Source organism: Leptonychotes weddellii, chromosome 11 (genome assembly GCF_054177405.1).
Source record: "Leptonychotes weddellii isolate Sample4059 chromosome 11, ASM5417740v2, whole genome shotgun sequence".
Lineage (NCBI taxonomy): Eukaryota > Metazoa > Chordata > Mammalia > Carnivora > Phocidae > Leptonychotes > Leptonychotes weddellii.
This window is the reverse complement of record NC_138379.1, coordinates 85,669,697-85,684,069: the sequence shown is the minus strand read 5'-3', so window position 1 is coordinate 85,684,069 and position 14,373 is coordinate 85,669,697. Positions and strand designations below refer to the sequence as shown.

At 50.6% G+C, this 14,373-nt stretch overlaps 1 protein-coding gene across 5 annotated transcripts in view; it reads left to right on the top strand.

Moving 5' to 3' along the window:
* ZBTB16 (zinc finger and BTB domain containing 16) overlaps window positions 1–14,373 on the top strand; it is a 170,985-nt gene that overhangs the window by 58,775 nt on the left and 97,837 nt on the right. The gene's annotated exons all lie outside the window — the stretch shown is intronic.

The following is a 14,373-nucleotide window of genomic DNA, read 5'->3' as shown; positions in this document are numbered from 1 at the left end:
AAGGCAGTCGCTTAACCAACTGAGCCACCCAGGCGCCCTTCTGAGAGCTTTTTATTCCCCTACTGGCTTTGGAATGTTCTAAGATTCTTGCCTTCTAGTATTGTCAGTCTGGGGACTGGGGGTGAGTTGCAGTGGTCGTTCTAGAGATCAGCTTTCCGGGGTTGTCCCCAAGAGAGGAATGAAACTAATCAGGCGGGATAGTGCCTGCCAAAAGGTTTGGTTTGGGACCTTTTACTCCCCATTGTGGAACCTGAGAGAAGTGTCTCCTGAGGATGACTTTGTCTTGGCTTTTTTGTTTCATTTTCAAGATTCAAGGGTAGATTTAGCGGAAGGGCATCCTCCCATCTCCTTGAAGGTTGGGCCAGTCTGTCGCTGGGCTTGATGACAGCTCTTTTCTCTGGGTCACATGTTCTATAGGCCCTCCTTATTGTCTTAGTCTCCTGCTCCCCAGATCTCCTCAGTTGCTCCATGTCCTGCATGGCATTTCTTTTCTGGAAGTCTTTACAAATATTCTAGGCAATCTGTCTGTGACGCTTGAATACATTTATTCCTGGATGCACAGAAGGCCCAGGGACCTCCCAGACCCTCTGCTTCTTGGAAGGTTAAAAGCTATTATGGAAACAGACACCACATCTGTGTCTTCTCTTATTTCTTCCATGCAGGGGTGACCTTTGGGGTACATTGTTCGGGAGACCAACCATTATCTACCATTTGAAGTCTGCTGCTCTCGTCTCTCTGCTGAAAGAGAAATGAAATCTTATTGTCGTGATTAAGGTCACAGCCACCAGCCGGTTAAAGAGGCCCTTGCATCCCACTCACTGCTCCTCTTCTCCCCCGCTCTCCTGTCCTTCTCCAAGATGTGAGTGGCTTAGGTAGTAAAGGGAGCAGGAGTAAGGGAGAACGGGGAGGAGGCTGCCTGTGGAACTTTCCGTCCCTCAGCCTCACTAGAGACAGAGCTTGGCCACGCACTCTGGGACACTGAAGTGACACGGTGTGGGTGTTCCAATGGCAATTAGGTATTCGTATGACTGGATCTGAGGATTTCCAGGCCACGACCCTTCCAGGTCCTTCCAGCCCGGTAGACATGTGAATGAGACTGTGTCTTCTGGAAGGGCAATGAAATGCCCTGCCCACTCTGTTACAGTTCATCATACCACAGTTGGCCATGTCCTTGTCTTTGGGCAAAGAGGATAAGGATGGAGTCCGTGGAGAAGACCGTGTCCCGGTGGCTGTGGAGAACTCCTCCATTGGAAGCCGGGGGCTTTCTGAGACCTCGATGGCGTCTCCCTCCTCCCCCAGTGAATGGTGCGGAGCTGGGGGAAGGTCCTGCCTGGCTGCCCTGAGCACAGGGCCCTGATCTGGGGATGAGCGCTGTGAGCCCCACGCTCTGCATTGGTGAGAGGTGGACAGGGAGCAGCTCCATGAGCCCTTCTCTCCCGGGCGGCTCTTCAAGAAGGCGAGTGAGCAGCCAGGGTTAGGGTTGGGTGGCCTGGTGGGGACCAGGATGAAGGATGCCCTGGAGCTGTTGACAGGCACACCCTTTGGTCCTCTGTTCCCTTGCTGGAAAGAAAAGCAGGTGGCCTGGGAGAGCAGGAGAACAACTCCCAGGGCCGTTATGGGAGTTTAACCTGGGGGCTTTCCATTTTAGAGAAAAACCAGCCACGGGATTGAAGAGGGGAGGATTTGCGTCTCTGGCTTGATGGACTTAGAACTTCACAGTGGAGCAGGAGAGGATGGAAGAGCTGCAGGAGGGGTGCGTGGGGGTTTGGGAAAGGGTGTGGTGTTCCCAGACAGCAATACCCCTGGGCTGGAGAAGGGGCTGTTTTCTGCTTTGTTGCTTGGAGCCCACGTTCAGAACTTCTAGCACCTTCGTCTGGTGCTTCGCCTGCCGCATCTCCCCCCGTTGCTGCCGTGTGTTACTGGTTTTTAATCTTTGACGTGCCTGTGTCTGGGGCTTTCTACTAAGTTTGAAGGTCCTTGAGGGGACAGCCTATGTATTACATTTCTTTGACCCTTTCACAGCGGCGAACGCCATGCCTTGCATTTAGTAGGCAATAAATATTTGTCTGCTTGACTACACGGCGCTGCTCCCTTCCTCTTAGGGGAGCTGCCTACTCCTGTCCCCATGGTCTCCCTCAGCCCAGGGTTCCAGCTCAAAAAGAGGTGGTGGAGCCAGCCCCTTCCTCCTCCAGAGGGGATTGTGTGCGGACTTATAAGATGCACGGCTGGGGGCACAAGTGGACATGTGGGAACGGAGGGGTCCCTGGAATGGGGAGCCCACACTTCTTCAGGCTGAAGGAGACCCTTCTTGCAGTCTGTCCCCTTTGGTTTGTGGACCTGCCACGGCTCCGTGGTCAAACCGATCCTCTGACGCAAAGGGGAAAGGGGGGCTGCCTGTAACTCCCTGGCTCCTCCCGACTCCCTGCCCCCCAGCCCCCGGGGGTCCTCGGTTCGTCAGCTCTGCCACTTGTTCGGTACAATTGTTTCAGTTATTTGGGAATTGGAAGCCTCATTTTACTATAATCGTTTCCCTAAAGATTTTCTAAATGAAACTTGCATACTTTCATCAGCTCCCCGACTTTCCAGACATTAAACAAATGTCTCTAAGCAGTTTCCCTTTCTTCCCCCCGCTTGTTTTCTCCTCTTCCCTCAGAGACCAGCAGTGTGCTCGGCCAGACGGGGACAGAAGGGGTGTGTTGGGGGATGCTGCCTGCTCGTCCATGTGTGTGTAGTAGGGGCTTCTTCGAGAGGGTGCCGGTTTCCGTCCGGCTTTTTCTCGCTTTGTTGGCATCCCGCTGGGGAGCCAGGTGGAGCACCCTGGCAAGGGACCAGACACGGAGTGCGTGGCAGGAAGGCTCCATCGCCCTGATATCCCCGCGTGGAATCCACTTGTCTGTGAATGGGAGGCTGTGGGGGAGGTCGGGGAAGAGCAAGTGTCTGGCCAGTCTCCAAGGCCAGATGTCCTTGAGTGCCGTATGTCCTGACAGGAAGGGTAGGCCTGGAGGGCTCTTCTGCAGCACGTCCGACCTCTGCTCTTGAACCCCATCGTCCTCACGAACCCTCTTCCTCCCCTGTCGGGGACCTGTGGTGGCTCCCTCTGGGCCTGCTCTTCTCAGCAGGCACCCCACCTTCTCCCCCACTCGTGCTCTGGTCTGAAGTCCTTCCACTGGACTCCACCGTCCCCAGCTCTGCTCCCGCACACCTGTCCCTGGGCTGGCCACCCCTTGCGCGGGAACGGAGCTGTCCCACGCCTGTTTCACCTCATCCGAAATGTCTTCTCTTTCTGCCTGCTTGAGCCCTGGTGTCTGCCGAGCCCAGCCTCGAGCCCACCCGCCCAGGGAAGCCTCTGGGTGTTTGATTCCCACGGACTCTGTGTGTGGCAGTTGCAGTCTGACATTGGCACACGCGAGTTAAGAACCGGTGTATGTTACGTTGCGCGTTGTCTTCTCTCTTCCACTCGGTTTCAGGGGGGGCAGGTTATTATGCCACCCGCCAAGTCAAGCAGACACCTAACTGATCCTCAACCTGTCTCAGCTCGCGAGAGAGGAAGGAGCCCTGAAGGGTCTTGCTCCCTCCAGCCATGTGCAGTTGGCGACCGGCTTGGGGTGCCAGAGGGAAGAAGTAACGCCAGGGTAACTCCTCCACGGCACATTTCTTTTTTGCCGTCTGCGTTCTGATAAGCAGACGGTGACCCGTTTAGTTGGATGGACGTTGCCGCCAGGGAGCAAACAGAAGTAGTAGCTCTTCTGAGTTGCCTTCCGTGGTAACTCGTCCTTCGCGGAGCCAGGCAATAGATCGAGATAGGCGGTTTGTTCCACGTTCTCTCTTCTTGTACCTTCTGGGAGCACAGAAGTATCTTACAGATGCAAGGCAGGGAGGTTGTGTTGGCATTTTGTTTTGGAAGGCTGACCTAACTGCTGTCTCTGGACATCTCCTCCTTTTTTTTTTTTTAAGATTTTATTTATTTATTTGAGAGAGAGAGAGAGACTGAGAGAGAGAGAGCACATGAGAGGGGGGAGGGTCAGAGGGAGAAGCAGACTCCCCGCTGAGCAGGGAGCCCGATGCGGGACTCGATCCAGGGACTCCAGGATCATGACCTGAGCCGAAGGCAGTTGCTTAACCAACTGAGCCACCCAGGCGCCCCATCTCCTCCTTCTTAACGTGGAATTTGTACCCTTTTCTCCGACCCTCTTCTTCCGTGGTCCTTGCCCACCCTGAGCCTTCCATTCCCAGCCAGCTCTGTTGTTCCAAGGAGGGTTTTTTTTTTTTTTTGGTGGCTGCTTAATGAGTGCCGTGCTGAAATCAAAGTCTGCCTCTGTCTCAGGACTCTGCCTACTCCAGCCACGGTATGTCCCCTGCAAGCTCGTCCCTGCCCACTTCTCCCCCTGACTGCTGGGGGTAACCAAAGGCTTGCCAGCATGACTTGTTCGTATTGGCGAGTCTTGGCTCATGTGGTGCCTCCATCACATGGAAATCTCCCTCATCTGTGGCCTTTCCGTTTTTGGTATTTCCTAACATGGGTAGACAGAGCCCTTCAGAGCCCACGAAGCCCCCGAGGGGACCTGCCCAGTCTCACCTTGTCCTCAAGCCACACCACCCGCCGTTCATTTGCTTCTCTTCTGCATGCCCACACGTTGGCTGCTTGCTGATGTCTTGGCACATCACCACTTCTTTCAGGATTCGTTCTGTCTTTTTCTCATCATCCAGGTAGTGAACTGGCCAAGTGCCAAGGGTTTATCTTTCTTCTTCTTCAGCCTTACACTAGCTAACGTCTGTGAAAGACACTACGTTCTGGGGACTGGGCTTACGTCTTTTGTGTGCGCAGTCTCATTTTCCTACCCTCTTGAGGGAACAAGCTTATTATCCCACTTGACAGATGAGAACACCAAGGCTTACAGAACCCCAGCGTCTTAAGGCTACTACGTGGTAGACCTGGGATTTGCAATCAGGGCCGGCGTCAGAGTCTGAGCCGTTGAACTTTTTTGCTCTCCGATCTCGGTTTTGTATCAGGCTCCAAGCCTTATGACCCCTGGCAGGTTGTTTACTTCTTCGTGCCTCAGTTTCTTTCTCAGCAAAACAGAACGAAACGAAAGGCCTCCTAGGAGTCGTTCTGAGGATTGGATGAGATGATGCATAAAAACGCACAGAATAGTGGCTCAGAGGTGTCTGTGATTCTTCTAATTCTGCATTAATCAGTCTCATTTTGATATTGTGGTTGGCATTACTGTTGCCACTTCTCGCGTCTCTGGCATCTTCTTTAGCACCTAAGGCCATGTTAGGCGTATAGGTTATATCCAGGAAATGCTCAGTTAGTGAACGAGAGGGCACTCGGGCACCCAGAGGTGACTCGGCGACAGGCCTCAGTGAGCTGCTGTCTCTGTGGCAGATGCTGATGGTGAGGGTGCCTTGGCCCCAGGGTGCAGCATTGGCAGGTACTGGTGGGGGATGAGGCACTGTGGGGTGTGGTGGACACAGCAGTCGAGAACCTTCCTGTTGCCTACAAACTTTTCTTCCCTCCCGCCCCCTTCCCCAGTAGCTCTGAGCCCTGCCAAGTCTGTGCACAAGCCTTGAAATGACAAAGTACCCTTTAGTTAATTGCACAACGGATTGCCTAGAGTTAAAAGTTCTGATTTATATGACTGTAGCTCTAACTGCTCAATAACACAGGCCTGTAATCTACTTTCATTTCAAACAGAACAGTGATTTATAGGGCAGCATGCCGCTTTAGCTCAGAAATGAGGTGTTCAACATATGCTCTGTTGACATAAATTTGGAATTTATTGCTGTTGTCAAAACTGCCTGTTGGACAAAGGTGGGTATTAAGGCAATAAATGACTCAGAATAGTTTTCTGTCACATTTCCTAACCGTTGTATTCAGTCTATTTGAGGGGAAAATATATACTTAAAAGTAATCAAATGTCCAAAATCCATGCGTCTTGTTTTGAATGGCGAGCAGGGAGGATGCGGCAGGGGGATGGAGGGACATGAGGGTGTGGGGGGTGTTGGCGAGGAGAAAGCTTTTCATGAAGTTATGGCCCATTTTAAAAAGATCCCACTTTGCTTCCTCTCCCCCGTCCCCGTTAGGAGGTGGGCTTTCCTTTCTCATTTACAAAGAGGGGGAGGAAAATGAAAGCTCATTAAATAAAAATAGTAAAGGACATTTTTATGTGTGGGCTTAAAGCCAGCAATGTCAGGGAGGAGTTAGTGAGTGGCGCTGTGAGCGAGGCCGAGCAGGATTTGGTTTATGGGGAAATAAAGCCCACCGGCCGCTGTTGCCTTTTTGCAGCCCCGGTGAGCATGGGCTTGCTTCCACCGTCCGTCCCTCTGCAGGCTCCCGTGGCCACACGGACTCTCGGCTGGCCGAGGACGGTGAGGAGCAGTTGGGTGCCGGGCTGTACGCCAGGTGCCATAGGGACAGGTCCTGACTTACTCACGACCCGCCATGCGCCCAAGACGCACACACCCCATCCACTCACCCAAAACGTGTCTCAAACCCCATGGGTGCTGGGCCTTTGCTGGGCTCAACAGTGCAGAGAAATGAGGCAAACGAGCTCTGTCTCCGGGTAGTTTCTCAGCTAGCTGGAGAGACAGGTGGGCAAGCAGATGCAGCACACATCAAAAGGTTGGGGGCGATGTGGACTGGCATTGGGGGCAGAGGACCACGGGGGCTCCCCCAGGATGACGCCGGCTCTCCCGCCTGGTGAAGTGGCTCTTTGTGGTGATCAGGTCTCTGCAGGGAAAATACAGGAAAAAATGCACTCGTGATGGAGGCCTTTTTATTTATTTATTTAAAAAAAAATTTTTTTTTTTTTTAAAGATTTATTTATTTATTTGAGAGAGCGAGAATGAGAGAGAGTACATGAGAGGGGGGAGGGTCAGAGGGAGAAGCAGGCTCCTCGCCGAGCAGGGAGCCCGATGCGGGACTCGATCCCGGGACTCCAGGACCATGACCTAAGCCGAAGGCAGTCGCTTAACCAACTGAGCCACCCAGGCGCCCTGATGGAGGCCTTTTTAAAGAGATGTACAGTTTTGTGGTCAGGTGATTACCGACGTGTGTGTCAGGCGGGATGTTCTGTGTTGTGTGTTAGAAGAGCGAGGCCTGAGTCCCTCTGTTCCCCGTGTGCATCAGCCCCACGCCGTGCACTGGTCAGAGCATCATCTGAGCACGGGGGGCAGCAGGGAGGATCTAGCGAGCGCGGTCAGAGTCCAATTTGTGGCTCTCTCTCCTCCAGCCTCGGTTTTAAGGTAACAGCATGTGGCTTGCTGTCGGTAAGCGTGCGTCTCCGCAAGATGGAAAGTACAGCGGGTCCGGAGAGCCGGCTGTGCCTTGGCTGTCGCCGGGCCCAGAGTGGCCGCTGTTCTGCGTTTCCAGCATGCCTGGCTCTGCGAGGAGGGCTTACAAGTCGGGAGCCGAGGAGCACTCAGGCTGCCTGCCTGGTGCTTCTCCCCCCCGTGAAAACAAGGCCCAGCAGGGGAGAGGATGCGTATCTGTTGCTTTTATTTTATTTTGCCTTTTATCTCCATGCCTACACGCTCGGAGCGTCTCGGCGTTGATAAATGTGCACTCCCACACATACACGTGCACACCGTCCCCCTTTCTCTTGCCCGCGTGCATGCCACACACACACACACACACACAGTCCCTCGTACACCGGGTGCGGACACCAATTGCAAGCCTCCTCTGTGTGGCTCACCCTCCCTTTGCCACCAACCCCTGTCCTTTTTCACACAAAGCTCCCTGTTGGGAAAACTCATAATTTTTACACCACGCGGTCTTGACTGGCCATTGCTGGAATTACTATCTCTTTGAAGTGCTTTCTGCTGGGGCATTTACAGGCCGTTTTAATTACCTGCAGCTTGCGAGGGGCCTTGCTCCGTCCCAGCCTTTGTTTGTTTGTTCTTTGCAAGGAGTCTGTGCAGAAAGGAGTACGGCTGCCTTCTTCTACAAAGAAAGAAAGGGGGCACAGAGAAGTGTGGGGAGCCCATCACACAACTTTTCCCCAGAGCCTGCTCCGGGACCCCCTACCCCATCGAACAAGCTGGGAAAGGGAAGCCGGCCCTTGCTCCAGGCTTGTCCACGCTTCTCGTGGTTTCCAGTGCCGTGAGCCTCTCTCCTGTGTGTGTGTGTTTTGGTTTTAAGTATTATTAAATATATTTTCAAGCTTCCCGTCACAAGCAGCAGGGTTGTTAGATAAAGCTCCCCTCAGTGCTGACCAAATCAGAGTCATCTGCCACTGAGCTGGGATCCTGCACCTATTTTTTAAACTAAATCTGTTTAGGGAGTGTGTGTTATTACATTTTTGAGCCTGGACATGGGGTGGAGGGTAGGGGTTGAAATTGCATGCGAAGGCAGAAGGTAGCACCAGCGTTGAGCTGTCTGGGTTTTTCCTTTTCTTGTCTTAATTTTTCATTCGGTTCTCTCTCTCTGGAATGAACTAAATATAAATAGCCTTCTTTGGGATTCCTGTTAAACACAAGTGTGGCATGTCACGTCTGTAGACAAAGATGCTAGTTTACCGGAGGAGCCTTGGAAATGTTTCCCTTTCCCTGCTGGCTTCTACAGCAGAAGGAATCTTCATTCATATTTATTCATTTAGTCCAAAAATGTACTGAGAAATCGGAACCCTCATACATTTCTGATGGGAGTGTAAAACAGTGCCGCCTCCTTAGAAAACCGGCTGGCCGTTAAAAGTTTGAACGTAGAGGTACCAGATGACCCAGAGTTTCCACTCCCAGACCTATACCCCAGAGACGTGAAATTTATGTCCTTTGACCTTATTACAAGAGCAACACAAAGCTATGACAATAGTACTTATTACAAGAGCTGTTACAAAGCTGTGCCCTTATTATAAGATCAAACTGGTAAGCAAATGTTCATAGCCACATGATTCACAGCCAACAGGCAGAAACAACCACATGTCTATTGACTGAGGAGTGGATACATGTGTTATATCCATACATTGGAATATTGCAATAAAAAGGAAGTAGGGACACCTGCTCCCACATGGGTGAATCCTGAAAACATTACACGGGAGACCACGCATGCTGTATGATTCCATTTATATGAAATGTTCGGAAGAGGCAAATTATGGTATGTGGACATCTCCATGAAGGTTACTTGAAAACAAATGTGGTGAAAGCCTGTTCTGTCCCAGGCGCTGTGCCAGACCCCGAGGATGCAGGGGGCCTGCAGTCTAGGACAGGTGAAGAACACTGGTAGAAAACCCAGGGCATGGCTGCAAGTTGGGTTAAGTGCTATAAAGGAAACCGATCAGGTGTGGTAACGCAGAGTAGTACTGATGTGGAAGCCACCTAGATGGACTGTCATTCAAGTGCAGTCTGTCTTTTCCAGAGCCCGGCACACACAGTTGGTGCTTCCCAGGCGGAGAGTAAAGAGTGAGCAGCAGGGGATGAGGGTGGTGTGCCTCCTCTGAGGTCTTCTCTGTAGGTTATAAAGTTGCTTCGAGACCCAGCCTGTCTGTGGTCTCTGGGTATGCTCTTAGTGTCTCCTTCCTGCTGGTGGTCTACCCATGCCTTTTACTGGGAGGCTCTGGGAGGATGTTATGGGCCAGATGGATAGTGTCTCTGCAGGTGGGTACGTGTGAATGTGGATCCTGAGGTGAGCATTCTGGAGACTTCCACCTGCTTACATGGGAGAGTGTCTCTCTTGGCCTCAGTTTCCTCATCCACAAATGGGGGCAACACTCTTTCCCAACCACAGGGTGGTTGAGGTGATTCTCAGCAAGCCCTTTCAAAGTCAGATGCGATCTGTAAATGCATTAGCATTATTTTTCTAACACCTCAGTTGACTAGGTTTCTTTTTTACATTTTTCTAAAAGAAAGAAGAATGGGCAAAGAGGTAGATATCTATTGTGTTTTTACCTTTTCCTTGATTACAATGACAGTAACTTCCACAATGGGATTTGGTGTCCATATAGGTTCATCTGCCCAGTCTCTCATCTTGGGCTCATAACTGATGTTGGGGATGATGGCTCTCACAGCTCAGAATCCTCATAGAGAAGTGATTTAATTTTCAGTGCACTAAAGCAGAAAGAATGAGGCAATATCCATTAAGGAGGTTTTCAGAGGGCTTTAATTCGAAAGGAACTTTCTTAGGCCCTTGATAAACCTCGGGTATTTCCCACAGTCTCCGAGGACCCGTGGCTGGGCAGTGGGATTTGAAGGTAGCATTTTGGCTTCGTGGCTGAAGTGAGAGCATGTAAAAATGAGCCCAGATTACCAGGAAACAAGGCTGCCTCCTCACGCCCAGGCAACGCAGGAAGATAAAGGAGGAATCTGGAGCTTTTTGAAAACAGTTTTCCCAGAAATTGGAAGCCTCTTATGGGTGTGAGAGAGAAAAAGCAAAAACCCTGCTCATCCATAACCATAGTTCAGTTCCCTTATAGGGCCTTTTAGGATCTGCAGAGAATATTTTGGATTTATTTTTGTTTTCCTTGGGCTGACGTCACAAAGCATGCATCATGGTGCCCTGTTTTGGGTTTGGAAAAAGCTCTAAGAAGCTATAAATCTTAAGGCATTTTACTATTTTTCCTCTTCCCTTTTCAAAAAGCACAACTTTTCTGGTTTCTTAAAAAAAAAGAGAAAGAAAGAAAAAGAAAGAAACCTACAAATGTGTATATTGATCCCTTTCCCTCAGATCTTAACTGCCCAGGCTGTAATACCTTGCTTACATCTGCCAGGTTTTTTGTGCAGTTTTGCAACATCTCCTTAATCCAGTGAGCATAAATAGAACATTTCAATCATATTTAGCTACCAGGAACTTCGCAGATAAGCACACTAAGACCTTGTTGAAAGAGACTGTATGAGATTGTGTGTGATAAGATCATCCTATAGCCCGGTGCACAAATGAAAAACTTTTGTTCTTGGTGAAATTTGTTGATAGAGATATTTCAAATAAATGACTTACGGGAACTCAGTATTTTAAAACAAAGGACCTGTTACGTAACGGCCCAAAGCCCGGGCCTCCTGGTGCTCGGCGGCCATGAAGACCCCTCTCATGGTAGTCGCTGCAGGGAGATTAGCGTGCCCCTTTGTCATTTCTGACATGGTATTTTAACACTCACGCGGACAGCCTTATCGGAAAGCACTGTACTTGGTGTGGTTATGGCCTTGGGAAGTCCTATTGTCCTGCCCCTTATTTTCAAGGTTGGGGACAGCTTCTTCCACTCAGTCAGCTCCAGGTTGGCCTTGATCCCAGGCCAACACAGGATACACGGTCTTCTTCTAAGAGCCCCGTGGAGGCCTTCTCTTTTGGACAATAGGGACGACTGTTCTTGGACTGATAGATGTTTGTGTGCGTATGTGTGTGTGTTGGAAGTGTTTTTGTTTTTTTACCTCTGTGTTTTTCTTTTTTAATTCCCTCCCATGTTCATTCATTCAACAAAAATGCACTGAGTCCCTCCTATGTTCTGGGCTCTGCTCGACGATGGAGGCTGAGGGGCTGAATCTGGGATGGATCCTTCAGGAAGGAGCTTATAATCTGGTGAGCATAGGCCCCTGTCAGCCCCACAACCTTCCAGTGTCGTAAACCTGATTGGAAAGGACCTAAGAAATCATCCAGTCAACCCTTGCGTTGCTGCAGAGGGCGTGAAGTGCAATCTCCAGAGGGTAAGTGGTTTGACCAAGGTCATCTGATGGTTACCGGCAGAGCTGGAGAGAACCCTGGGTGTCCTGCCCCTAGAACAGGATCTCAGCCAGTGTGTTACACCTTTATTCTCGATTCTTGAGGAGACCTGCCTTCTCTGCTGTTCTCTACCCCTCCCTTTAAAAGGCTCCAAAGCAACCGAATGGCCCCAGTTTTCCAGAGCTCCGCTGGCCTGGCTTCCCAGGAGAGGGACACGAGCCCCTGTGGTGCAGCATGGAAGGTGTTAACCAGCACTCTGTTAGTTCTGGCTTGTGTTTTTTAATCTGTTGTTTGAAATCCTTGCCTTTTATTGGTATGTTTACTTTATGGCATACATAAAGAGCTATATTAAAAAATAAATTGTGTTGTAAAAGCATTCGGTAATGTTTATTAATATTGACTAGTCAGGGAGCAAGGAACTCTGTTGCTACAAGGATAATTTGTGGTAATACCAGCTAAGCATTCACAGCTTGTCCAATGACTGTCTGATCTCAACATTAAAAAAAAAAGTGGGTAAAAGGATGATTTCCCTTATGCCTTGGGAAAATGAAAGTGACCCGCTCCCTAACCAAGATTAAGACTATTCTTTCTTTTCCGCCCCGAGGGTTCTGGGCTTCTCCTCACCGAAGCCGGGCAGTCCCGGGCCTGGATTTCAGTGGGCAGGTATCCCTCTGTCTTGGGATGGTTGACGACTGCTTTCTTAGCAGTAGCTGCTCACATGCCAACTCTAGGTGTCTGCATCGGTGCTGAGGGTTTGGAGGCAGAAACTCTCTGTCCTCAAGGAGCTTATAGCTTTGAAAAACTTAAAAATGGCTTAGTCCTAAGTCCTGGCCTTGATATTCCAAGACAGTACCTAAGGAAAATGATACTGGGTGTGACTAATGACCCACTCGGCCTGGAATCTGTCCCTGCTGGTGACATTAAGAGACATTCCTCGGGACGAGATAATGTCACCCTTAGAGGGTAGGGAACATTCCCTGAGTATCCCAGATGTCCTGGTTTAGGGTGGAGGTCTCTAGTAGAACAGGTTCTGTTCGGAGTAACCCTTTCTCACAAAAAGGCATGTGTAGAAAGTACAGAAGATTGGACTGAATTTGGGAACACTTTGAAATCCCCCCTGGGAGTTCCTTTTGGGTGTAAATTCTTGATAGCTTGATAACTTTTCATTCATCCCTTCTTAAAAGTGGAGCCCAGAATGCATTGGCTATTGGGCCTTCCTCTTGCCGTTTGAATTAAAGGGCAATGGACATTGAAGGTATGTTTTGAATGTAAAGTTCTTGGAGAAAAGACTAAGCCTGCTGCTGAAATATGTAAGCTCTTTCCTCTCTAGTTCTGTTTCTTCTTGGAGCTGTGAGCAAGGCCAGGGTGAGGTTCTCTGACCACGGGGCAGCTCTGTGAAGGGACCTGCTTCCTACCATGTCCACGTGGGGACACGGCAGCAGCATGCCAGGTCCTGCTCAAGAGAGGAAGGGGCGAGGGGAGGTGAGATAGTGGCTGGGTTCCCATGGTTAGAAGAGGATCTTGGAGAACATTGATTCCCATGTTGGCAGCAGACTCTTGAGAGAAGAGGGTCATTTAGACCTTGGTTTGACTCTCAGAATGTCCTGTTTCATCCTTGCCTATTCTGAGTACCCCTCAGAAGCCCTGGGTAGGTCAAGCTGATGGTCATGGGATGAGAAAGCAGAAGGCCCTGGTGTTAGGGTAGCTTCTGCATGTGGGACGGCTCAGACTGAGGAGAGGGTGAGTTGGAGGGACTGTGAGGGCCTCACTGGCCAGAGCCGGGTATTGGTTCAGGGAATGGGATCAGTTAAGCTGAAAACAAGGAAAACTTTACCTTATAAAAACCCTTAATAGGATGGAGCCCCCTCTTTATTTTTCAAAGATGGGTAGTTCTGTCCCACTCACTTGCCCCATTGACAGACCCTAGTTCTCAGTGCTGGTCTGCCCTGCAAAACTCACAGGTCAGGCGCTTTCAGATCCCCAGGAGGAGAGGGAGGGAAGGAGAGAGTGTAGCCCTTGGGTTATTCGAACCGAATTCTGTCTCTAAATCTTCCTTGCCCATTGGTCTACTTTGATTGCTCTTGTCTCTGGCGAGAGGAACTTGGGGAAGAAATGGAACATTGGCAATCTGGGGCCTGGAACCCCTCTCTCAGGCAGGCCTTGTTGCCGGGTCTCCCAGCATCTCCCCTTGGCCCTCAGCTCTGTGGGATGGAGACGGGCTGAGCTTTTCCTGCAGACAGTAGATACAGAAGGTGCTCTTAGGGAGCCCTGTTGTGGTCGGCTGTGCCTGGAGGCTGAGGGTGAGGAGGATGGAGTATGGCATGAGTCTCTCCTGGCTTCTACTCTTTCTGCTGTTGTGGTCTAGGCAGGCTGGGAAGAGGAAGGCCCATCTTGAGAATGAGCGGTTGGGCTGAAGCTCAGCGTTTCTGTGGCAATGAAAGAGGCATTGGCCTTCCTCATGAGGACTTCAGGACCCACAGGACAGAGTCCAGCCCCGGGTTGGAGGTGCCCATGAAGCTCTTGTGCTTGGAATACCGTTAAAGATGAGAAGAGGGGATGCCTCGACCCCACGTTAGGTGGAGGAGTTTCCTTAGCAGCATCGAGCAATCCCTTCTAAAACTAGGCCCTACGAAGAAAAGAGACCTCAACATGACTTCTGCCATGATACAGTGTATAGTCCAGAGCAGACAGAATCCGTGCTTTGTCAGCCTTCCAGCAGCACGGAGACG